The 25152-nt window shown below is 46.3% G+C and overlaps 1 long non-coding RNA gene across 1 annotated transcript in view; it reads left to right on the top strand.

Annotated features, from left to right (window-relative positions):
• Positions 1-25152, top strand: part of LOC117197567 (uncharacterized) — a 215344-nt gene that overhangs the window by 51263 nt on the left and 138929 nt on the right. The gene's annotated exons all lie outside the window — the stretch shown is intronic.

The raw sequence follows: 25152 nt of genomic DNA, 5'->3' as shown, positions 1-25152 counted from the left end.
AACATGGATGTGGGGGCGACAGACAGCTGGTTGTGTTATTTGAGTCTTTAGTTAATCCTCACAGGTTGCCCCTTTATTTGTTTGCATTTTCCAAAATATACGAATATTTTTCTAGCACTAGGATAATAGTCCTTCTCTGCCTGCTGCCACTGAAAGCATCCTTACTAGTTATTCCATTTCTTTGATGGTAGCCTGTTTATCTTTTCCAAAGTGATCTATGTTACCCAACCCCAAGTAACATAGGGGCAGACTTAAGACTGCATTTAAGCTCAACAAAAATGTTCCAGAGAAATATGGTGCTTTGGGCTCTAAATGCTACAGCAGGTATGAAAACCTGCAACTGTTTAACAATAATTCTTATTTGAGTAGGTCACAGATAATAAAGGAATGCTTGTTTCTGGGAAATTAAAAAAAATGACATGGGGGGAGAATATTTATTTGCTCTCTACATTGGTCAAATGACTGGTGGATATTAAAAACTTGTAAACAGACAGATGCAACCAATTCTCTTTCATTAACAAATTGCAATTTCACAACAAAGTAAATGCGTTAAAAAAAAAGTCAACTTCCGAGACGCTGAAATTGTCAGAGCTTGAGCATGCTTTAATTGTTAAAAAACATTTTTTTTTATATTCTAATCAGTTTAGGGAAAAAAGTTTTCTTGGAAATCTTTAAAGAACCAACTTAAATGTTAAAGTCTCCTTTGGCCGTTCAGGTAGCAAAAGTGCCGATCAACTTTGTGTACATTTCTGTACATTTGGCCCTAGACTAAATCTACCAAGTTGCCAGTTTTGTTTTCCTTCTAAGTGCAAGCCGTATCAGCAGCACATTTTAAAGTTAATTTGAAGCAGGGTCTCTATTGCCATCAGCAAATATGTTATAAGCTTATTATTTAATAGCGATTCCTGGGTAAGGCCATCATCCCCTTCCTAAACCCAAATATAAAAGCTGAAATCGTATTTGTTAAAACTGTCATTTTGAATTTGTGGCCCAGATTGTTTTCCTGAGCGTGCTGGGCCAGAGGCTCGAATGCTCCCAGCTGCAGGCACCCCCGAGCCCAGCAGAGCTGCTGAGGCCGGTGGCTGAGACGCTCCAAGCCGCGCAAACCGCCTGCTTCCCCCAAACAGAGCTCCAGCCCAGCCTGCTCACGGCTTTTCCACATTGTAAAATCATTTGATTTATTTGTTTGGTTTGGTTTGGTTTTTAGAAGCACTGCAGAAATTATTTCCTACTGGCAGAGAGGGCACTTTGTGTTCCACTACATTAGTTTCACATCATTAGTTTAGGTTCTCAAACTTAAAATTGTAAAGTATATGGGAGGCTTCTACAGACCTCAGTTCTGACCAGAGCAGAACCAATTAAACCTGATGGATTCCTTTCACTGTCTGTAACGTGTGAGGCCATACAGAACAAAGTGCTGTGGCATTGCTGAAGGGGTTCCCTCTGTTAGCTTTGGAATTTGGTGGTAGGAAATGTTGCAGTTATGTATAAAGAGGCAAAATTCCTCTGTTCCCGTTCCCGTTCTCAAAAAACGTAATTTTATCGTCACTGCTTGTAGCAAGAAGGGGTGCGGATGACAGCCACGACCCCATCTCTCCGCGCTGTCTCTCTCACCTCCGCCAGCCCCTTCCCACTCCGGACTCTTGTTCTTTACAACTAATTCTAAGCGCGCCTGAGTATAGAGGACTAGCCGGGTCGGAGCGGCCGGCGGGGTGCCAGGCTGCGGGAACCTGCACCCCGGGGCGGGGACTCTCCAAGCCCGGGTCCCCGCAGGGGTCTGCACCAAGCAGAGTTCCCCACCGCCTGGTCCCCGGAGGTGGGGTTGGGAGGGAGATGCCAGGCTGGAGCCTGCACCACCTTCTACGAGGTGGAGCGGGAGAGCCCCGGCTGGCTGTGGCTCCCACGCGCCCACTCTCTGCACTTTCCTCTCCGGCTCTTCCTTCCCCGGGATCCCTTCCTTCCCGGAGTGTTTGAGCGCGACCTCGGCCTTTGCCGGCTGTGGCGGTGGGAGAGCCGCGGCCTCAGGTAAGCGCTCCCCGAAGCTCTTCTGCCACCTGTTGGCCGCCCGAGGTGGTGACGCCGGGAGAAGCCGAGCTGGTGGGATTCGCCAGGCCTGGCTCCCAAACGCCGGCTAGAATTGTTGATGACCTCTCTGCGGCCGCCTCTGTGTTCGGCCAAGGCCCACAGACTGGCAGACCTGCAGCTGTCTCCTGAAGGCCCCCTCAGTTGGTCCTCCTACATTTCCTGGGCCCCCTCTGTGGCCCTTGAGCTCCCCCGCCCAGGAATATGATGTACAGGATGCCTCCTATCCTGGCGTCCTGCCTCTGCGGCCGTCATGGGGCCAGTGGAGGGTTCAGGGTGTCTCTGGGTCCTCGTATGGCACTGGTGTCTGGGAAAGGCTTGGAGTGTGCCGTGTAGGAGCCACAGTGGGAGGTGTGGGCTGAGTCCCCCTGACATGGTGGCCCTGCTCTGCCGTGAGACAGTGGAACAAAGGGAGGACAGGCCAGCCTGTCCAACTTGGGCTTTCTTGACACTGGGCGGAGGGGTCTGCCCAGTCCCCTCTCGTTCCGTCTTTCCTGGGGGAGTCCCCAGGGTGTGGATGGACTGACATCACCAGGAACTTCAGCCAAAGGTCAGAAAGAAAGGTGTAGGAGCTTCAGTGTGCAGGAGACTGCAGGGCTTTCTCACTGGAAGCCGGGGACATTTCACTGCACAATAAACCATCCCAGTTGCATAGATGAGCAGTTGTGTTCTGGGGAAGTCGGGAACCCACCACAAACAGGCTGGAGTTCACTCATGTGAATAGCTCTGTAGGGTACTTTTAACAAAGTGGGGCTCTAGTTCGGTGGCTGTTTGGGGCATTTTGATACAAAGCAGTCACATTTCTGAACCATCTGGGGGCAGAACTAAACATCTTTCCAGGTCCTGATGGGCCAAGTCTTAGGAATGGATTTGGCCTGGTTTTGAGAATGTAACACGTGCTTTAGTAGCACTGAAGGGCAGAGGACAGATGTGGTGATGATACTCTCATCCGCATTTTGGAGTGGGGGTCCAGAGCCATGTCTCCCCGCTAGGCCCCGCTGGAGGGGGCTGAGAGTCACAGCTGCTGTTGGCCCACAGAGCAGCGGTCAGCCCGGTTTGAGACGCAATGTTTTTTCATCCCATGGTAGTTTTATACACAAAGACTGCGTCACTCTCAACTCCGCCCGCCTGCAGCACGCATGAGCCTTAAACACAGCGTCTGAGGTCCAGCGGGGCATCCGTTCTTAGTCTCGCTCAGCAGCATGACTAGACCGCTGACACCCTAATTTTACCAACAGAGGTCAAGCCGTTTCCATTGGCCCAACTTATGTCTAACCCCGACGCCTTTTCTCCAGCCTGTTAGAGGGGGGTTGTCCCTGAAAGCCGAGGGTGCCTGTTTTTAGGTGATTGTCGCCTGGCTTATCTAAGGCCAAAATGTTCTTCCCTGCTGGTCTCTGAAATCATGAGGAAGGGACTCTGGTATTTGGCCAAATGGCTGCTGAGAAGCCAGCCCTGAAAAGTTATTTTCTTAGTCCAGGGACCCTTGTGAGCCCTGGACTAGGGGGTGATTAATTTTGTTTTTCAGCTCACCTCATAATTTAATGTAGAAGAAATTCTTTGGCATGTTTCCTCCTGGGTGCCGACTGCCTTTGGAGCAGTTCTGTATGGAGCAATGCCCCGTGGTCAGAAATCTTCTCGTTATGCTAGGTCTGGGCTTTCGGTATCCGCTGAGTGGCTCGCTGTAATCTCTCAGGTTGGCCAACAGAGGAGGGAGAGAAATCCTCCTTAGCCGGGACTTGAATTTTTATGGAGAAGAAGGAATGTTAGAGAAGTTGGTAAACTTCCAGTCCTCCCGACCCTGTGCACATGAGGAGAAGAAAAAACCCCAGCCTGCTGGTTATTTACCCCCAGCACAAAAGCGGCCTCCCTCCCGTCCCTCCCTTTTATTTCCAGCCGCTCTGACAGAAACGCATTACTGGCTGAATACGCCTTCCCACAATACTGTCCATCATACAGGTATTGGGGGACCAAAGGTAAGGTGAACTTTAAACACACCTGGCACTGCTGGCTCCCGCCCTTGTGCTTGGAATGGCCACCAGCCGGGTGGCCACCCTGTTCCCCATTCACATGCTCTCCAGAGGAATTCTGACAGATGGACTTCTTTCTGAGGCCACACAGTATTCTCAAATCAGGCCATTCAGCTGCCTCGGGAGAGTCGGGACAACCTCTCTGGTGAGCAGCGTTATCAGGCTCTTAAAGCTTGAAGCTGCTCAGCCTGGAGAATTATCTGGGGGAGAGCAGACTCCAAGACTCTTGACTCCCTACCGGCCTTCAGCAGCACACAGGACAGGGTTTCCAAGGCACCCAGGTGAGCCCACCCAGTGTTGCTAACTGTGCTGATGCTCTTCCCCTAGCCACTTGTGGGCACCTTGGAAGAGGGGGCAGATGGCTGAGGTGTGGACCGTCTCTCCAGTTTTATGCATCTGGAATTGTGAGCTTTTCTCCAGAGTTGTGGCAGAGTACTTTATTGGTGGTAACTGGGACGGTGGCCGTTCTTCCTCCCGCCAGGCTGCTTGAAGGTACAACTCAGCTTTTGACTTTTCCCATAACTGGGTAGGAAATGACCCTTTCTGGAACGAGGAAGAAAGACTCCTGAGTCATTCTCAGTGTTCTCTCCAGCTGCTCCCAGTTCACGTGTTATAACTTCCCCAAGATAACATATTCCAGAGGCCAGTGAAAAGAAACTGTGGAAACGTCTTTTAAGTGGGAACATGCTGGGTCGGGAGATGGAGCAGTTCGGGAGGACCTTGGTGCTTTCCCGGGTCACAAAGCCGAGAGGTGAGGAGGCCATAGTGGTACTTGGATTTGGGACGGGTAAGACTGGCTTTTGTAAAACGCTGGAATCCTCTGTGATTATCAGTTGGGAAATTCATCGGAGTGTTTATCTGTCAGGGAAGACAACATGGACTTTGAGAGTGTCAACCCATCACTTAGTGAGCGTTTGCTCTGCCTGTTGAGTGTCATTGCTCTTAGCCACTTTATCCCCGGGAAAGGCCAGGCTCTGGGTCACCCCCATCTTAGAGATAAAATCCAGCCCTGCTTTTCTTCTCCGTGGGATCTCGGCCTAGGCAGCTGAGCGCTGCTCTGATCCAACAAGCAGACCCCTGCAGTCAAAGCCCTTGTTATTAGCTTGAACCCAAATTGTATCCTGACCTCACATGATATTCAAGAGCATAGAAACAAACGCTTTGGGAAGAACTAAAGGCGGTGACAAAGCTGTCGTCACAGACGTCAGGCCCTCTCCCTGAATTTCCACGCCCCTCTCCTTCCCATCTCCCTCACCCCTGCTTGCCCCGCTGGAATCATTCGGTATTCACCTGGCTGTGGGAGTGAACGTTGTGAAATTCTGGAATTGCTGCAGCGACTTGAAGACATGGAAAATGCAGACTCCTTGCTTGATCTGTCCTGTCTTCAGCCAATACAATTTCACGGATCCGTGGGCGTACTGATGCCAGATATGATCCAACTAAATAAATCTGTAAGAACATGAAACGAAAGCGCTCTCCCATTTTCCTTTTGTTTTCGGCACAAAAGCCATTCTCAGTATATGAGTGGTGTCAGATGCAATAATCCAGAATAAATCTCCAGGAAGAAGAATGCATCTACACATGAGTGCTCACTCATTTCCCATTTTCCCTCACTCCCCCCATTTTTATATCGGATGAGTCACTGTGGTGTCTGCTGACAGCTCCCGTTGGCCAGCCAGACCGGCGGGGGGGGGTGATCACGGGGACTTCTTACAAGGGCTGGGGTTGCAGCCAGATCAATACAGGTTGTTGAATTCCAGCTGGGGAGAGTTTTGGACTTTTGCCCTTTGGGCCATGTCCATTCTGGCTGAGGGTCAGAGGAAGGCCACACCCTTTGGTTCCAGGCCTCCACCATGGCCAAGGCTTCTCCAGGAGGTCCTCTGGGGTTCTTGCCAAGTGCATCCACTGTTGAAGTCTGGGAGCACTTAAGTCATACTATAGTCTTTGGCAGACGCAAGTCCGGGAGTCTGGGGCTGCCCTCTCCGGGCCCTGGACGGCTGCCCTCCTTACAACACCTGCCTATCATTAGTGAAGGTGACATGGCCGTGGGGAAGAATACGTGGGGACATTTGCCAAATTGATATGTCATAAGCTTCCTTCAGAATTGGAAGACTTTTGCCATTGAATAGTTAATCCTCTCCCTGCATCTACAGTCCCTGTTCCCCGTTTTTCCTTTCACTACAGGACCCAGTCCATGAGCGTTTATTGCATTTAGTTGTCAGCTCTCTTTCAAACAACCTTCAATCTGGAACCATTCTTCAGCCTTTCTTTGTCTATCACGACAATGATGTTTTGTTGAAGAACAGATCGAAATGCAGAACATTCCTCAGTTTGGGTTCATCATATGTTTCCTCATGATTAGATTCAGATTAGCGAGCTCTGGCTGGGCTGCAGCATCCTTTCAGGGTGTCATAGCTGGAGGCACGCGCTGCCTCCCTGCCCCGTGTTGGTGATGTTCACTTAGATTTCCCGGTCAAGGTGTTGTCTAGTTACTACGTTATATGCAGTTGACCCTTGAACAACATGGGAGTTGGGGGTGCCCACCCTCCACGCAGCAAAAATCTGCATGTAACTTATAGGCGGCCCTCTGTAGGTGCGGTTCCACTGTATCCGCTGTTTCCCGTCCTTGAATTCGACACACCGTGGATCGTGGAGTACCGCAGTGTTTACTATCAAAACAAATCTGCGTGTAAACGGGCCTGTGCAGTTCAGACTCGTGTTGCTCAAGGGTCAACTGTAGTTACTTTTCTCCCTTGTAACTAATAAGTGGTCTGTGAGGAGACACTCTGACATGCAAATACCCTGCTCGTCATCAAATACCCTCCACCCCGAATTTAGCATCCATCAATGATCCCTTCTCCAACCAGTCTTTACTATGTTGGTCATAAAATGGTGATTTTCCAGTCCCAATACTTTTTCCACATTTATCAGTTCTCATTCTCCTTTGATGAAGAGCCTACCATCCTTTTCCCCAAACCTCTCTCCTTCCTTTTTCCTTTCCCTCCTCCTCCCCTCCCTTCTGCTTCTGCTTCTGCTTCTGCTTCTCCTTCTCCTTCTCCTGCTGCTGCCTCCTCAGTATAGGCTCATAGATGCCTATTTTATTCTATAGCTTATAGGGTTATAAGCTATACTATCAATATTTATTTTGATGCTGTAATTGTCCCAAGATGTAGACAGTGAGATTGCCTTCCAGCTTGGCTCCTGTGTCCTTCTGACATGCTACCATCAATATTTTGAGTTTGCTTTCTGACACTAACAAGATGTTCCAGGCTTACCTTGTACCTTTCTTGTCATAGTCTTGGAATCAGGCATTTTGCTAAGGAAGCCGGCTTCCTTTTAGTGGGGAATGATATTTAAATAGCAAGATCTAGGCAGTAGGTATGCCCAATGCTACGAAGTGTCATTGCTTCTAGACCCCTTCAAATATAGGAAACCCACACACACTTATATATCCTAGCTTTAAAATATAGAAATAAGTACATATACATATTTGAAGTTATATATACATATATGTATACATATTTGAAATTTTATATACATATATGTATATAAAATACGTATTTTCGGGCTTCCCTGGTGGCGCAGTGGTTGAGAGTCTGCCTGCCGATGCAGGGGACATGGGTCCGTGCCCCGGTCCGGGAAGATCCCGCATGCCGCGGAGCGGCTGGGCCCGTGAGCCATGGCCGCTGAGCCTGCGTGTCCGGAGCCTGTGCTCCGCAACGGGAGAGGCCACAACAGTGAGAGGCCTGCGTACCGCAAAAAAAACAAAATACATTTTTTCCCATGATTCCATGATGTTGCCCTCAAATCCATTCCATTCCTACGTGTTCTTCATTGCCTCCCCTCATCCCATATTTGAATCTCCCTTCTGCAGTGAGAACCCTGGCTCCCAACAACAGCACAATTTACTCATATCTTCAGTCCTACAATATACATAAAATAGTTTCACAATGGCTACACCCATACCACTATGAAAAACAAGCCTAATTAAAAGAGTTCACAATTAGTTTGCAGGTCTTTTTTCCTTTAGACTGAGGGTATATAGTCAACATACTTTGTTAAAAAAATTACTTGGATTACTTCTCATTTCCTTTCCTCTTCAGTGCGGTTAGGGTTTGTCAGATGATTTCTCATGATTAGATTGATCAGGAATACAGTTTGGTTCATTTGCTTTCAATTTTAGTTTTTTGTTCCCCTCATCCGTGTTGATTTAATTTTATTTTTGATTATGTAGAATATTAATATGCTTCCAAAAGTCCAAGCTATACTAAAAGTATGCTCAGAGAAGTCACACCTCTCCATATCCCTTTCATTCCGTTTCCTCCCCCATCCCTCAGACGTAACCAATTTTATTTTTTTCTGTTTTTTCTCTTACTGTGCTTGTTGTTTTTGCAAAAATCAGCAAACACATGTTTTCCTATTTCTCCTTTTTTCTTACACAAAAGGTAGCATACTATAAGTATTCTTTTGCATCTTGCTTTTTTCTTTTAACAGTATATTCTAGAAATCACTCCATATCAATTCATAAAGATCTTTCCCATTCTTTTTTACAGCAGTATATTTTACTCCATTGTATGTATGTAACATAAGTTTATTTTCAACCAGTTTCCTGTGTTTAAGAACTTAGGTAGTTTCCAACATTATGCTGCAATGAATAAACTTTATGTGTGTATATGCTTATTGTGGGAGATGTATCTTTAGGGTAATTTCTTAGAAGTAGGATTGCTAGGTAAATAAAGACATAGTTTTGTTAGTGTTCCAGATTCCTCTTCATAGGAATTGTGCAAAATGCATTCTCACCAGCAGTGTATGAGAATACCTGTTTCCTTACAGCTTTGCCAACAGACCGTATGTCAAGATTTTGAATTTTTGCCAATCTGATGGATGAAAAATAGTATCTCAGTGAAGTCTTGATTTGCATTTCTCTGATTATGCATGGAGTTGAACATCTTTCATAGGTTTCAGAAGCATTCTTAAGTCTTTTTGGTGAATTGTGTGTTTATGTCTTTGCTCATTTTCCTATATGATTTTGGGGAGTCTTTTTAAGGTATATTAGCCCTTTATCTGTGATGTACGTTGCAAATATTTTCTTGCAGTTTGGCGTTTGTCTTTTGATTTTGCTTGTGGTGTTTCGTCGCCATGGGAAACTTAAAAAATATTTGGTAGTCAAAATTATCATTTTTTAAATTTGATTTCATCTGTATTTTGATTCATAATTCTTATAGAAGAATTCACTCATTTTCTTTTAGTCATAGTGTAATTTAGTTTTTCACACTTAGATCTCTTGTCAATTTGGAATTTATTTTTGCATGTAACGTAAGGAATGGATCAAATTTTAATTTTTTTTCCAAATGTCTATCCCGTGTATCAGTACCCTTTATTACAAAATCTATCTCTGCCTGAGTGATTTGAGATATCACCTTTATCATGTACTAGATTTCCACAGGTGGTTTGGTTTATTTCTGAACTTTGTAGTTTCTTCCATTCGTCTGTCTCTTTATGTGCCATTATCACACTGTTTTAATTCTAGAGGCTTTGTAATATTTAAAATTATCTGGTAGGGCTACTTCCCTTTTCACTGTTTTCCTACCTATTCTTACACATTAATTTTTCCATATGAACCTTACTATCACTTTGTCCAGTTACAGAAAAAAAATCTGTTTAGAATTTTTATTGGGATCATATTAAGTTTATAAATTAATTTAGGAAGAACTGACATCTTAACAATGTTGGAATCTCCTGACCATGAACAAAGGGTATCTTTTCCATTAGTTCAAGTCAACTTTTGTGTTTTTTAGGAGTGTGCTATAGTTTTCTTCATAAGGGTTTTGAATATTTCTTGTTAGATTTATTTTTAAGTACTTTATATTTTCTACTGCTTTTGTAAACGGGAGGTTTCTCTTCTGTTACATCGTATGATTGGTTTTTATTTGTGCTTATGAAGCCTATTGACTCTTGCTATTTATTTTATATCATACTACCTTGATGAATTATTTTACTGTTTGAGTTAATTCAATGGCTCTCACTATGTGGTCTCAGTACATTTGAGGTTCCTGAAACACATTTAGTGGATTCACAAGGCCCAAATAATTTTCATAATAATAAGACATAATTTGCCCTTTTAACTTCATTCTCTCTTGAGTGTATAGTGGAGTTTTCCAGAGGCTACATAATGTGTGATATAATAACAGACTGAATGCAGAAGCAGATATGAAAATCCAGCTGTTTTCTATTAAGCTCAACAAGAAAGATGTGCAAAAATGTAAAACAATGTCAATTCTCACTGGAAGTCTTTGTTTATGCTTAGTTTTCAAAAAATGCTCTTTATGTTAACATGTTTATTAGTGTTTACTTTTTTTTAACATCTTTATTGGGGTATAATTGCTTTACAATGTTGTGTTAGTTGCTGCTGTATAACAAAGTGAATCAGCTATATGTATACATATATCCCCATATGTCCTCCCTCTTGCATCTCCCTAGTGTTTACTTTTAAGTTAATAAATATTTAAATTTTTCTCAGTTTTAATTTCTAATCTAGTAAATATAACCAGATATAATGCACATAAATAAAAGCTCTTTGAGGTCCTTAACAATTTTTAAGGGTGTAAAGGGGTTCTGAGATCAAAGTTTTTGAGCAATTCTGAGTTAGTTTTGTTATTTATTCTCTAGGTTTTCTGGGTATACTATCATGTCCTCTGCAGTACAGTTTGCTTTCCTTATTCTTTTCCAATTCTCAAGACTCTTATTATTTTCTCTTGCCTAACTGCATTAGCTAATACTTCCAGTACAATGTTAGCAGTGGAAAAGTGGGCATCTGTGTCTTGTTCTAACTTCAGTGGGAACGCCTCTGGTGTTTCCGCATTAAATAATAGGCTGAGATGCTGCCTTAGGACTGTGTGTATTATGTTATGTTTATTGAGTTCCTTTCTCTGAGTGTGATGTATTTCCATTATTGTCTAAAAATTTCTTTGGTGTTTAGAAAGGTTTGTATTTTTGATCTGGTGGTTGCCTTTGCATTTATACCTTCTATACTGCCCTTAATCCATCCTCTTCTTAAGCTTTTACTATGTGGTCTGTCAGTTTTAAATGATATACTTTGACTCCCACCTATTACCTAAACAACAATCAGTGGTCATATTTTACATTCCCCTTTGTTCCCATTTTAAAGGTTGCATTCTTTCTGCTTGGTCAGAACACATAATGTGTATATATCCTTCTGTTACCACGACCCCACCTTTTGTTATTCTTAGCTCTATAATTAAATATATTAAGTGATCACCATCAGTCCCTTTGCTGAAGCTCCCTATTATCTTTTGGTTGGGTAAAGCTTGGTTGGATGAAGGCTAGATATAAAATCCTTGGCTTGTACTGTCTTTCCTTGTGTGTTGAAAATGCTGCTTCACTCTGGCCCTGTTGTTTATGTTGCTCTCCGGAAGTCTTATGCCAGCCTAAATTTCTCACCTGCATAAGTATTTGATGCTTTTGCATAGAGGTTCCTGAGGACTTTTTCTTTGTCATTAAAATCTAATAGTTTTACTAGGGAACATCTCAGAGTTGATCATTCGAGATCAATTTTCCAAGCACCCAGGGGCCTCTTCAATATGTTGGTTTAAGATCTTATTTCTGGACAGTTTTCTTGGATTATATTTCTAAGTACTATTTCTGTTCCATTGTTTTGTTTTTCTTGCTCACAGACTCCAATCATACATATGTTGGACCTTCTTTGCCTGCCTTCTATTTCAGTTACTTTCTCTTTGATCTTTTTTACTTCTTTTTAAACTCATTTCCGTTCTGTTTTTTGTTTTACTACCTTTCTTCATTGTCCCTTATTAACCTTTTATTTGGACCTATTCTCTTGTGGGTACCTTGTAATTTATTCTTTATTTCTGAGATGGTTTTGACTTTTTCTTCAATTTTTTTTCCTGAATTTGATCAACTTTCACTGCATTTCTTCCTGATTTTGGGGATCCTCTTGTATTCTTAGTTTTTATATGTGAATCTAGTTTTTTAAATCTTCAAATTGATAATATTTAATTCAGCTTGAAATGTTACTTTATAGTTTTCTTCTGCTTCATGGTTGACTTTTTTGGAGGGGGAGAATTTTCTTTAGCTAAGATGTTTTTATTCATATTTTATTTTTTCTTCTTATAGTAGCTAAGTATGGCAGTAGTCTGATTTTTTCCCCTCCCACTTTGAGGCATTTTTAAGGAGAGTTTCTGTTTCAAGAGTGCCCTCTTCTGTCAGTATAGTGAAGTGCAATTTATTGAATGGATAGTGCTGGGGTGGGGGGGAGGAGGAATGGTTGGTTGCTTGCTCTCTTTTTTTCTGCAAGAGTCTTAGTTTCCGACCCCCCCCACACACACACCTTTTTTTTTCTTTTACTGTCACACCTCTAAGGGGCAGCACCTCTTCTTTATTTATTTCCTTCTTCTTCTAGAAGCCATAATTCTCTATCATTGCCACCTCTAAACCTACTCACTTTCAAGTGCCTTTCCTGTAGCCAGTGTTGTGAACTACTAAGTTTCAGACTTGTGTTCATTGTTCTGCATTTAGTGGGGGGTTTTATTTTTTTCAGCTTTATTGAGGTATAATAGTCTTTAGTGTTGGACTTTTCCTTTCTGGGGTGATTCCGTCTATGATTTATCTATGTCCTCCACTTGCCTCTCCTTTTTCCTCATGGAATTTCTTAAGACTCCCCTTTTTAGCTGTCTATACTTGCAAACTTGCAGCAGTAGTAGGTGCTCTGTTGGAATTTGGTGCTTATTTCTCTACTTGACTGTAATTTGAGGTTCATAGTATTATCTAGTACCTTGTAACGTTGAAGGCATGGGTCATGTGTAGATATATTTTCCTTGTTGGTTTTCTTTTTTTCCTTGTCAATCTTAGCTTTTTGTTTGTGTTTCTTGTTTTTGGTTTTAGATGTGAGGAGAGGTTTGGATTTAGGAGGCCATAATTACCTTCCATACTTATTGCTGAATAAACAGTGAAAATACTGATTTTAAAGGAACTTTTGTCATTTCAACAAATAATTTTAAAATTACTTGGATTAACATATTTGGTGACAGTAAGACCACTAACTGTGTTAATCATGTTTCCATTTATTATTTTCAGTGGGAGAAATGCCCCATAGTGGAAGTTTTTAGAAATATTTTCATACAGCATATGATGTGAACCTCTTGTGGGAGAGGGGGGTCCCTATAGAAATATAATTGCTCTTCCTAAAAACACTTATTCTCTGAAAGCCATTTCAATTTTAATGCTGGCATTTTTCTACTATTCCTTATGGTTCAAGAACCCCTGCTCTCATCTTCTTTGCTGGTCATTGGCATATTGTTAAGTATCCAGTAATTTTTTTAAGCATCAAAAGAAATACTCTTAAGCTCTACATTTTTCTCTTGATGGAAATGAGTTCAGTCCAGGGTAAGTCTTTATAGGTGAGAAGAGCCTTGGTTCTGACAAGTGGCTGCTAACAAGAGAATTGTCTTTCTAATGAGGCAACTGCACACCTTTTGCTTCTTGGAGCTGCTGTTTTGCTGTCTCCACTAGTCTCTTAGGGCTTTTCTTACTCAATTTTCAGTAGGTGTTTTGTTTTTGTTTTTTCTCCTAAAAGAATCTTTGTAAAAACTGAGAGCAGTGCAAGGCAAGTATTTCTTGAACAAGACACAAAACTGCTAACCATACAAGAAGATAAATTGATAAATTAGACGACATTAAACATACAAACTTCTCTTCATCAAAAGACACCATTAGGAAAGTGAAAAGGCAGTCTATAGAATGGAAGAAGACATTTGCAAAACCTACGTCTGACAGATGACTTGCATCCAGAATATATAAATAACTTTTGCAAATTGATAAGAAAAAGAAGATAGCTCACTAGGAAAATGTACAAAAGACCTGAAAAGGTACTTCAAAAAGAGGATATCCAAATGGCCAAAAAGCACATGAAGTAGTGTTCAGCTCCATTAGTCATCAAATAAATACAAATTAAAACCACAGTGAGATAACATCACATATACCAGAATGACTGCAGTGGAACAAAGAAACCCAGAAAATACCCAACTGTTGGCAAGGATATTGAATACCAGAAATCATATATACTCTGTATAACTGTGTCTATCAAGGTTAAACATACGCCTTCTTATGACCCAGCCTTTCCCTAGTAGGTGTATACCCAACAGAAATGCAAGCATACGAACCTTGAAAGACAGGTATTAGGATGTCTATAACAACACCATTTGTAACAGCTACAAACTGGAAACGACCACATTCCCATCAAGAGTAGGATGGGTAAATGAATTACGGTATAAATTCACACGGTAGAATACAATATATTGCAATGAAAATGAGAAACCTACTACTATTTGCAACAATATGGAATGGAGCTCGTGAACATAAAGCTGTACTTCAATACAAAGTTAAAACAGGAATAAAACCAAAAAACTAGGCCAAACAACCTAAAAACTGATGCTCAGATGGGAGGTATTCCTGTGGTTTTGTAATAATGAGATCCTCCACATTTAGAACAGGTTGGCAAGGACATCCAGAGCTAGTTGGGCCCCCAGCCCACTGAAGGGGCCAGCATGGCCACCTGGCCAGCCTCTGAGCCATGGCTCTAGGACACACGGTAGGGAAAAAACCGTGATAGGGTCACAAACTCAAAGCAAAGACAGAGTCTTCTCACCCACAGAGGTTATAGCTTTGAGAATTCCTTTGTTTTTAATCAGTTTTTAGTTACTCAGGCAATATAGAAATATAATTTCCTTACAAAGTTAAAACATTACTGGTGATGCGATATCTTAGATTTGCTTTAAAACAATAAGGGGTGGGGAGTGGCTGGGGGCCCATAGTTGAAACAAGATTGGTCATGGGCTGATGGTCATTGAGGCTGGGCAGTGGATACCTGGGACCTTGTGGTGGTGGTCTCTCCCTTTTTGTATATGCTTAAAATTTTTACTGTAAAAAGCAAACACACAGCACATCATTACTGAAAAGGCTAAAGTCGCTATAGACCTCTAAGCTTCAGATACTGGTGTTCATCCCTCTCTTCCCCCATTCCCCAGCTCAGTTAACCACTGTTACCAGTTTGGGTTTTGTCTTAGGAGGAAACAGATGGCACATTCTAACTAGGATAATTTGAGGAGTTTTTTAATAGAGAGGCAATACGTAAAGTCATGTGAGGGGAAGCCACAAAGCATCACGCAGCACCCCGGGGAAGTCTTTCTCACCTTTAGGCCCAAGAAACCAAACCTGGGGAGAAGAGAGTGGGGCACCTTGAAAGGAGCGGGACCTTTGGTTGAGGGCTGTGGCCAGTTTTGGAGACTCCATAGGTGGAAACTGGGAGCATAAATACTCCAGTCTCATTCTCCTCCATTCCTTTGACCTCGTGCTGGTGCTCAGCATTGGCTGGAAGGCAAGGCCACCCACTGATGGCATTCATTCAGGTCAGTCTCCCAGGGCATGGAGCAGGCTGGAGCACAGCGGAGAGGGGATCTGCAGGGGCACATGGAAGATATCTCATTGAGTGTGGATCTTGCCAGATGTTTTTTTTGTGAATTTGCATATATGTTTATCAATCCAGTGGTTTTGTTTTCATTGTTTTTTAATATCCTTGGGGTCATGTCCTGTCCAGGTGTTCTTTCCATGCCAGTACTTCAAGGTCAACCTCATTCTTCTTTGTGGCTGGAGTATTCCACAATGTGGACACAGTATAGTTTATCTCGTCCTTACCCCTTGACAACAATTGAAGTTGCTTCCTTCTTGAGAACTTGTCTTAACCCTGGAGACTCTCTTGCCGTCTTGGGAACATCTGGGAAATGGCCATATGTAATACGTTGTTTGTTCCCATGGAGTCTCATGGCTGGTTGAAGCCTTTTTGTGTTGTCGTATATACTTGAACTGTCCAAACAGTTCTGATTTTTTGGCTGCTGGGGAGAATGTCAGGTAAGGAGAGTCATGAGGACTGTATCAGGCGTTGGAAGACGGGTTTGAGTTCCAGGTTTGCCACAGCCTTGCTGTGTGACCTTGAGCAAGTTGCTTAACCTCTCTGACCCTCAGTTTTACCTCTATAAACTGCAGTTGATACTTATACCTGCTCCACCTGCCACCCCCTGCCCCCCACTCCCCATGGTAGTTGTAAAGGTGTTCGGAGACAAAGGGTGGGAAAGAGCTGGAAGTGGAAGCCAGTGACAGTTCCCTGTCAGGGGACAGGGCTTGTGCCCCTCTCCTCCAAGCTCCCCTCTGCAGTCAGGACAATGGGAGTGTTGCCGAGAGGTGTGCTCTTTCCCTGCACACAGCACGCCCGTGTCCTGACCCAGAGCCATGGCTCAGTCCACCCCAGATCAAGAATTGTCTGACGTTGTGCTTTTTGGTTGTTTATTTCTAAGGGGCTAAGTTGCTGTGGGATTTGTACTTCTTTTTCGTGGAAGACTGAGTGTCTCTTGGTATTGGAGTTTTCTTTCCATGGTTGGCGGACCAGTAGCTGATCCTTCCCTCTTCCTCTGGCTTCAGATCAGAGAGGCAGCATGAGACAATATCACCCCCCGACAAGGGCAGGATGGCAAGCTAGGGAATGGGTCTCCGTCTCGTACTTCTACCAAAGCCTCAAAACTTGCCTTCTGCAGAAAGCTTCTCTCACAATAAACCACAGCTGATGCTCCTCGAGTGCTCACTCTCTGCCTGGCACCATGCTAAGTGCTTTCCATATATTATCTCATTTAGTCCTCACAAGAACCCTAGGATCACTAGTCTTACTTACATTTTACAGAAGAGGAAACATAGGCTCAAAAAGTTTAAGACCCTTGCCCCAGGTCGTGCAGTTAGAAAGAGGCAGAGTTAGAATCCACACCCCGGTCCAGTCTCTCGGACAGCAGGGCCATGTCCTCGGCCACTGGGCTCTGCTGCCTCCTGGTTCACCCTGCCATCCCTGAACTCTGTTGCGCATTTCTTAGGGTTTCTGTGTGATTTGACCCACAATATTTCCGGCCCATGTGTGTGCCTGGCTCCCTAAAAAAACAGTGAATGTGTTCTCTGCTCTTTTTTCCCTCCCAGAGTAACTGGGACAGAGTTGTGTATGTAGTAGGAGCTCAGCGAATGCCAATTTCTTATGACAGTCCCACTGGGGGTGCTGTTGGCAGGCTCGGCATAGCAAAAAGCTATGTTGGCCCTTTATGGAAGTTATCAGGAAGATGAATAAGGCTTGAAATGCGAGACCCTGGCAGGGCTGACTCAGACCTCACAGAATGGCTTGCCTTGGCCTTTGAAGAGCTGAGAGCTATTTACATCCAGCTAACGGACCTTACTGGCTGTGAGCAGTCAAAGCCGCTGTATAACTACTCTGGCCTAAGGCCACAGAGTGAGTGAGGACAGGAACAGGAAGAGACCCCTCTTCATCCTCATCCCGTCCCGGAGAAGCCCATGGGGAAGCAATGGCTCTGGTTTGGTGGGAAGCCACCGGCAGCAGGCCTGTGTGGGGTAGCAGAATCGTCCCTAGTTGGCAATGCAGTATGCTGAAGTCGTCCCGGCACCGGCTGCTTTGCATAAATAAATGGCGGCCGGCTGTTAGTCCTCCTATCAGCGTGAACATCCATCACGGCTTGTTTCAAATACAAGGCTGGGAAGGAGAAGCTCAGACGCCCATGAAAGGCAAACGTTGGGATGATCACCCAGCCTGGTCTGGCACACATCGGCTTCGAGAAACTCACAAACTGGAAACACTGGCTGGGGTCTATCCCGGGGGCTGGGCACAGTGTCTCGTGTTCTCTCTAGGTGTCCCCCACCCCACCCAGGGGCTGAATTTTTTTCCAACGGGGGACACACAATGAGACCAGTCTCCTGTTGGGGACCTATCTGGTGGAGCCAACGCAGTGCTGATGGCTGCTTCCATCTTCTGGGTGTCCTTCCCCGTCTCCTGCCACCAGCCTTGACTCACAACAGACCTTGAGAACAGGTAGGCTGGGAAGGGAAAAGTCTCCTCCCGTTGGGCCCAGCCCCCAGCCTGCACATAGCGGTCACGGCCCAGTGGCCGTTTGAGGTGCCCTGGTAACACGGCAGAATGTCACCATCAGTCTATGGCGAGCTCTCCAGTGCCACTCTGTCCACCTGCTGCAGGCCCAGAACCCACCTTGGTAGTCTTGTCTGCCTCTAGCCGGGCTGTGTGAAGGAGGCAGGTGCCTGCCCTGCCTGTACCCCTCACCTCCTGCAACCAAGGATGCTGTCTCTCTCCTCATTCATTTTAGATCATTCGTATTGCTTTTTTGTCTTTCTCTCTGGGAACTCATTCATTCACCTACCCATTCTAAAAATATTTATTTTGCATCTACAGTGTGCCAGGCACTGGGAAGACAGGGGTGAGCCAAGAGGTCGTTCCGACTTCCTGGAACTGACATTTCATTGGAGGGGAGCATAGTCGGACAAAACACAAGAGACTAAAAAATAACAGCCTGTTGGGAAGAGTGCTGTTAAAGAAACAAAGGGCAGGTAGGGTAACAGGAGAGACCTAGTCTAGATGGAGTGGCTTTTCTGAAGAGGTGACTTTTTAGGCTGAGGCCTAAAGACTGAGAGGGAATCTGCCAAGTGAAGAATAGGGGAAAGAGCATTCCAGAAGCGAGACTAGCATGTGCAAAGGGCCTGGGGTCGGGCGGAGCTTGGTTTCCTTGTGGAATTAAAAGACACCAAGGTGTCTGGAGCGTAGAGAGTTGAAGGCGAGCTAAGAACAACTCAGGGTGGCATCGCAGGCCCTGTGACAGTCTGGAGAGCAGAGGAGCTTTGCGGGCTCTGCTGAGGCAGGGAGGTTTAATGGGGGCAGGGGATGCGGGACACTGAGAATGTTGCTTTAGGTGATTTGGGTACATTTGTGACATTTATTGGGAGCCTAGTGCTTGCCAGGTCTTGTGCTGAGTGCTGGGGCAGGTGAAATTTAGTTTGGAGCGTCTCCTGGAAGCAAAGAGGACCCCACGTGGGTCTTTAATGTGGGGTGATGTGGTGAGATGGGAAACGGGGCAGCCACAGGGGTAGTGGTTTCAGTGAGTTCTCTGCAAAACAGCTTCCCAGAAACCAGCCCTCCACTCTCCACCTGCAGCCTGGGGCTCAGGCTCGTTTGGTCTCTCGCTGCAGATGTGTCCAGTGCCCCCCTCACAGTAGGTGCATGCCGCACCCAGACTCTGTGGGGTGTGAGCTGAGGAGGCCTGGTCCTTGGGAGGAGGAGGAGGTCTGCTCTAAGGCACAGAAAGCACAGAGGTTGCAGCCCGCGTTGCAGATGTAAAGGGGAAACAGCACTTGTTGCCCACCCTCTTTGCAGGCGGAGAAACTGAGTCCTGGGGAGAGAGTAAAGTTTCTTGACTAGCTGATAATTGTACTTTCCATTTAATGTTTGAAAAGTACTTAAAGAGATAGGTGCCTGGACTTGCACAGCTCAAATATCTACCGCTAGTGCCGTGAAGGCGCTCGGGTGTTCCTGAGAGCATCCAGCAGCGGTGTCCTGGAGAACCCTCGGCTTGTGTATCCCAGCTCCTCTATTCCTGAGGACAAATGGAGTCACCTCTGGCCACAGAGGCTCTGCACCTTCATGTTTTTGAGGGGTCCTTCCTGTTCTTAGGTTCTTTGCTTTCCTTGCAGGTTTACATAAAGTGTTTATAGCTGTTACCCATACTAGCCTCTGCTTACCACTATGGAAAACACGGGCAGGACTTATTTTGCTTTAGGATTTGGGCTTTACATGGAAGGCACTAGTGTGTGCTGGGAAAGCTGTGGCCTCCAGAGTCATGTTGTGCGGGTTCTAGCTGTTTGATTTTGGAGAATTGACTTAACGTCCCTGAGCCTTGGGTCCAGCAGGGGAGAGGGGAGAGAGTCAGATGGCGATTCCTGCAGTGGTGACTACAGCTTGCTTGCCAGGTGCTTGTCGTTAGGCACCTTCCACCCATAGCTCAGTGATGCTCCACCTTGAATGCCTCCCAATCACTGGAGGGTTTGTGCAAGCAGGTTGCTGGGTCCCACCGCCAGAGGATCCCATCGAGGAGGACTAAGGTGGACATGAGAATCTGCATTTCTAACCAGTTTCAGGCTGCTGGTCCCAGGACCACACTTTGAGAATGACTGTGTGAGTTAATTTAATTCGGTCATCACAACAATCCCCTCAACTTGGTATTATTGTTATTGTGACTTTGCTGATGACGAAATTCAGGATTAGAGACTGAAATAACTTGCCCAGGGTCACACAGCCATTGGGTGGAGAAGCTGGGATTCACATCCAGGTCTGGGCTACGCAAAGCCATTGTTCTTAGACTCTGCAGGAAGGAGTGTGTGAGTCCCAGCAAGGTGCCTGCCTGTCAGGGATGAGACCCTCAGTAAATGCTGGCTGCAGTCCCTTTACCCCTTTAGACACCAATGGGCCTTTATCCAAGATGATAGTTGACACCAAATGGTTTTCATTATTGTTTTGTGATACAGCAGAACCAAATTATACTCAGAAAACTTGGATGAGAAAATCCAAACTTGAAAGGATGAGTAGCTGGAGAGATGTTGATTCGCCAGACAGTCACAGGCCTCCAGGGCCAGCAGGGACGGGGGAATCACCTGGTGTCCCTCACCTTCCCCAGCAAGGGGTTCCCAGCCCCGTGGGAGGGCTTCCGGGGCTGCGGAGCTTACTCCCTCCCCTGACACTGGGACAGGGAGAAATGGCTTCATTTTCAGAGGGCGGGGATTGGCCTGATGGAGCCAAGCCAGGCCAGCAGAGGGAAGTCACAGCCTCTGTCTTTCTGGGCCTCTTACCCAACTGGGGTAGAGGATCCCGTCCCCAGAGGATAAACTGTCTGCACCGTGAGCCCCTCAAGCCTGTGCAGACAGCATGGGCATGAACGCGAAAGACTGAGTCCAGGGAAGCAGTGGGGATCTTAAAGCTGGACTTTATAGGAGGGGAGGGATTCCTGGCAGGGGAACTGGGAGGAGCGAAGGTTCAGGGCGTGGAAATGCACATGGCACCCTCAAGGCTCATCATCTGGTTCTTCCAGCACATCCCCTCCTCTCTCCCCAGTGATGTTTCCCCTATGGAAACTTTTTTCTACTCTGGTCAGACAGTGGGCAGCCTTGAATACCAAGCTGAGGCATTTGGGTTGTCTCTGTTGAGGTAAGGGAGCCAGCGGCTACAAGGTTCTAGAAGGAGGGAGACCCCACCGCCCAGCCCATCTCAGCCTGAGCTTCAGCTGCCCTGGGGCCATGTCGCCTTTCTTTTTGAATTCTCAGCTCAAACATTTCTGCAGACTTTCCATGGGAATCCTCTGGAAGCTGAGTTAGCATGGAGACTTCAGCCAGGCACTCCCTTCTTTGCCCCCACCTTCCTTATTTTTTTTTTTTTTTTTTTTTTTTTGCTGGCAGAGCCGTTGTCCTGTTCCAGCTCCCCCAGCCTGGAGCAGGCGCTGCTTAAGCTGGTACCTTCATCTCGGTGAGCTCAACCCTAAAGTCTCTGGGTCTTAGCTGGATTAAGGGCCTAGGTTGTTGCTGAGGAGGAAGGAGGTACCTCCATAATTGCTGTTTAAATCTACCTAACAATAGCCACATGTGAAGCCAGATTTGAGGCTTATTATATATGAGCACCATTCTTCCCCCAAGCATGTCTGTGTTTGCATAGCTGGGCAGCACGGGGAAGGGGGAGGGAGAAGGTTGCAGGGTCGAAAGGGGGCTTCAGAGGCCCCGATGCTGAGAGAAAACGGCCCTTGGTTCAGCCAGGAAGACTGGTGACCAGAGTCGCCCAGCCCCGACCCGGGGAAGCTTCCTTCTGGGGCACTGGAACCCATCACCCACAGAGCTCCTCTGACTGTAAGCTCTGAAGTCCCAGCAGGAGCAGCCGCTTCAGCAAAGCTTGGTGGGGGCAGTGCGGAGGGACTCACTCCAGGGCACTGCTCCTTCCCCAGAGGGTCTTGTCCCTCTGCAGCAGCTGCCTGCCGTCTTGGGGTGACACAGAGGGAAGTGTGGGGTGCTGTGGAAGGGCTGGCCCGTCTGCAGCCATTTGGGGACAGGTGGGCATGTGCGTCTCAGCTTTTCCCTAGTGCCCCTTGCCCACCATATAGGGTGATGGGAAAGAAAAGTGTGTTTTTCAGGTGTGCCATGCCGTTGGTTCCCGCTCTTTCCACTTGGGGGTGGAGGGCAAGCGGGGGGCTCAGTTTCCCTGCTCTGCGTTGTCAGGCCTGTGAGCAGACTGACTCACATGGTCTCATTCGGATCAGCTGCTGTTTTGGAGACATGTGCTGTGCACGTGTGTGTGTATCTTCATGACAGGGAACCGGGTCAGGGAAAGGCCTGGAGTGAGCATGGGGTTGCCTATCGAGGGAGTGTGGTCCCCAGAAGGGTGCAGCTCGGTTCCTGTGCGACCCTCTGGTTTGGGTGCTGTGCTACCACCTGAGGCTATGGGGACTCCCAAGCAAAGGTCCAGCAGCGCCAGGTGGCTCTAGGGCCCCGGAGGCAGGACAGCAGGTGCTGGCCAAGGCAGAGGCCAGTGAACGCTGGTGCACTGGGAGGGTGACCGTTCTGAGCCCCAGGGGCGGGGCAGACCTGGCTTCCCTTTGGAGTGTTCCTCTCCTGTCACTCATCAGACACGGTGGCTTCTTAGCCATGGAGAACAGAATTAAAATCCTGCAAAGACACGTCTTTCCAGGTGACGGATCCTTTGATTTGTGCTTTAAATTATAGATTTCAGCAACTTTGTCAACTATGTTACTAAAGTTGAATTTCTAGAATGGAATCTAAAGCGTCATAAAGACAAAGCACAAACAGGGAATACGTTTGTATCATATGATCGATACATGATCATATATCATACAGATGTAACATACAGATTCTTACAAATCAGTAGAAACTTCTTTCTTATGAGGCTGGGGAAGTAGGAACCCCTGTATAATGCTGGTGCACGTGGCCAGAGTGTTGCTGAAAGGCCCTTTGTCAAAATGTATTAAATACCTTTAAAATATGCACAGACCTTTATCTTTTGTCTCTTTCTACATGGTTCTGTTTCTTACAGATTTTTCTCCCTGTTTTTATTTTTTTCTGGTCAAGAACAGCAAATTTTCTTTCTGTGGGTCCAGTAGTATAATATATTTGTTATAACTTTTGTTATATTTATAATGCAGTTTGTATTGAAATGCTGTTACAGATCGTTTCTATCCTGTCCGTAGTCCATGTTAGTAATGTTTCTAAGAGTGCTTTAATAAAAGCGGGGATGGGGTTGAGGAGAAGGGAGAAGTATGGGCTTCGGTGATGGTCAAGGGTGCCAATCCCAGCAGTGTACCTTATTTCCTGTGTGGTTTCAGTTGGGTTACCTAACCTCTCTGAGCCTCAGTGTCTGCCTCTTTCACATGGGGTCCTGCTCACCAAGGGGCACTGTTGTGAGGATCAAATGAAGGAATAAGTGTAAAGCCCCTAGGCACCGCTTCTGCACGTGGGGAATGCTTGATGAATGGAGTGATCGTTACCAGGTGGACAGGGTTCATGTGACTAGCAATCACTTGGTCCCAGGGAGCTTCGGTGGTTCCTCAGGTCCAATCCCCTGCGTCTTGGCAGGACTGTATTCCAGGCATCCTCAAGAGACTGCAATCCACCCCCATCTCAGAAAGCTCAGGGGGAAGGAGAGCCCAGACTCCTGCTTACTAATGCATTCCAGGGTCACGCCCTAAGAGCCAGGAAGTCCTCCTGAGTGTCTACACTTAATCCCCACGGCCAGATTTGAAGCTTCTTTTTTTCTTGCTGTTCTCTTAGGGAAAAAAGACTGAAATTTTGCTTATGTAAGAAGGTGTCTGACTTCCGTGGCAAGCAGCTCTATCTTGCAATCTCCGTATGAAATCCCTTTGTAGGAAGGTTCAGGAGGAGGAAGTGGGAGGGGCCGTGGAGAGAGAGCTGTAATATCCTGGGGCTTGTCCCTGAGCAGCCCTTGGAAAGGAACCACATCGCTGTACATGCCCATGTCCTCCCTTGGGACTCGTGTATTCTCCTGCATGCACCGTATTTCCACATGGCTGTCTCAGAGGAATATAAGACTCACTCTGGGGCTTCCCTGGTGGCGCAGTAGTTGAGCGTCCGCCTGCCGATGCAGGGGACACGGGTTCGTTCCCTGGTCCGGGAAGATCCCACGTGCCGCGGAGCGGCTGGGCCCGTGAGCCATGGCCGCTGAGCCTGCGCGTCCGGAGCCTGTGCCCCTCAACGGGAGAGGCCACAACAGTGAGAGGCCCGCGTACCGCAAAAAAAAAAAAAAAAAAAAAAAAAAAAAAGACTCATTCTGACCCTTCTACCACAGCACACCCACTCCTCCAGGCTCCCTCATCTCAGGGGATGTGTCTGTTCATCCACTCACACAGCTGGACACCTAGGAGGCACCCCTGACAGGTCCTCTCTCTAACCCCTCGGGGGGATCCAGCCCTACGTCTTGTTAGTTTTATGTCCTGTAGCTCTTGAATCCCTCTTTTTCTGTCCACCCTCGCTGCTGCCACTCTAGTCCCTCTGCCTTTGTCTCTCACCTGGACAGCTGCAGCTGCACCCTAGCTGCCCTCCCACTCTCACCTGGCCCTCCTGAGTCCTTTCTCCACTCAGCACCCAGAGCCATCTCTGCAAAACACCCTTGCACCCACCTGCTTAAGCCATCCAGCGGTGTCCCATTGTCCTTTGCATAAAGACCAAATTCCTTTGGGTGCCCTATGAGCCCTTGTCTGTGGTCGTGCTGCCCTTGCTCTCTGCCCCTCATCTACTTTGGCCACCTCTCCCAGTTCCTCAAACATACCATGTTCCCTCCTACCCCAGGGCCCTGACACGTGGTCTTGCCTCTTCCCGGACCACTTTCTGCCCTACCCATGTTCGCCTGGTTAACTGTCACTTAACCCTTAGATGTCGACTTAACAGTTACTTCGGGAAAAGCCTTCCCTGACCCTCAGGCCAGCTCAGGTGCCTTTATTAAAAGCTCTCCTAGACCGGAGCTCCTTTCCTATAGAGTCCCTAGCTGAGTTTACAGTTAGGCATTCACGAGCGTGGCTATCTGGCGTCTTGACGTGCCACCACATCATGAGCTCCA

This window comes from Orcinus orca, chromosome 3 (assembly GCF_937001465.1).
Source record: "Orcinus orca chromosome 3, mOrcOrc1.1, whole genome shotgun sequence".
Lineage (NCBI taxonomy): Eukaryota > Metazoa > Chordata > Mammalia > Artiodactyla > Delphinidae > Orcinus > Orcinus orca.
Note: the sequence above shows the minus strand (reverse complement) of the source record. Positions and strands in the feature narration are given on the sequence as shown.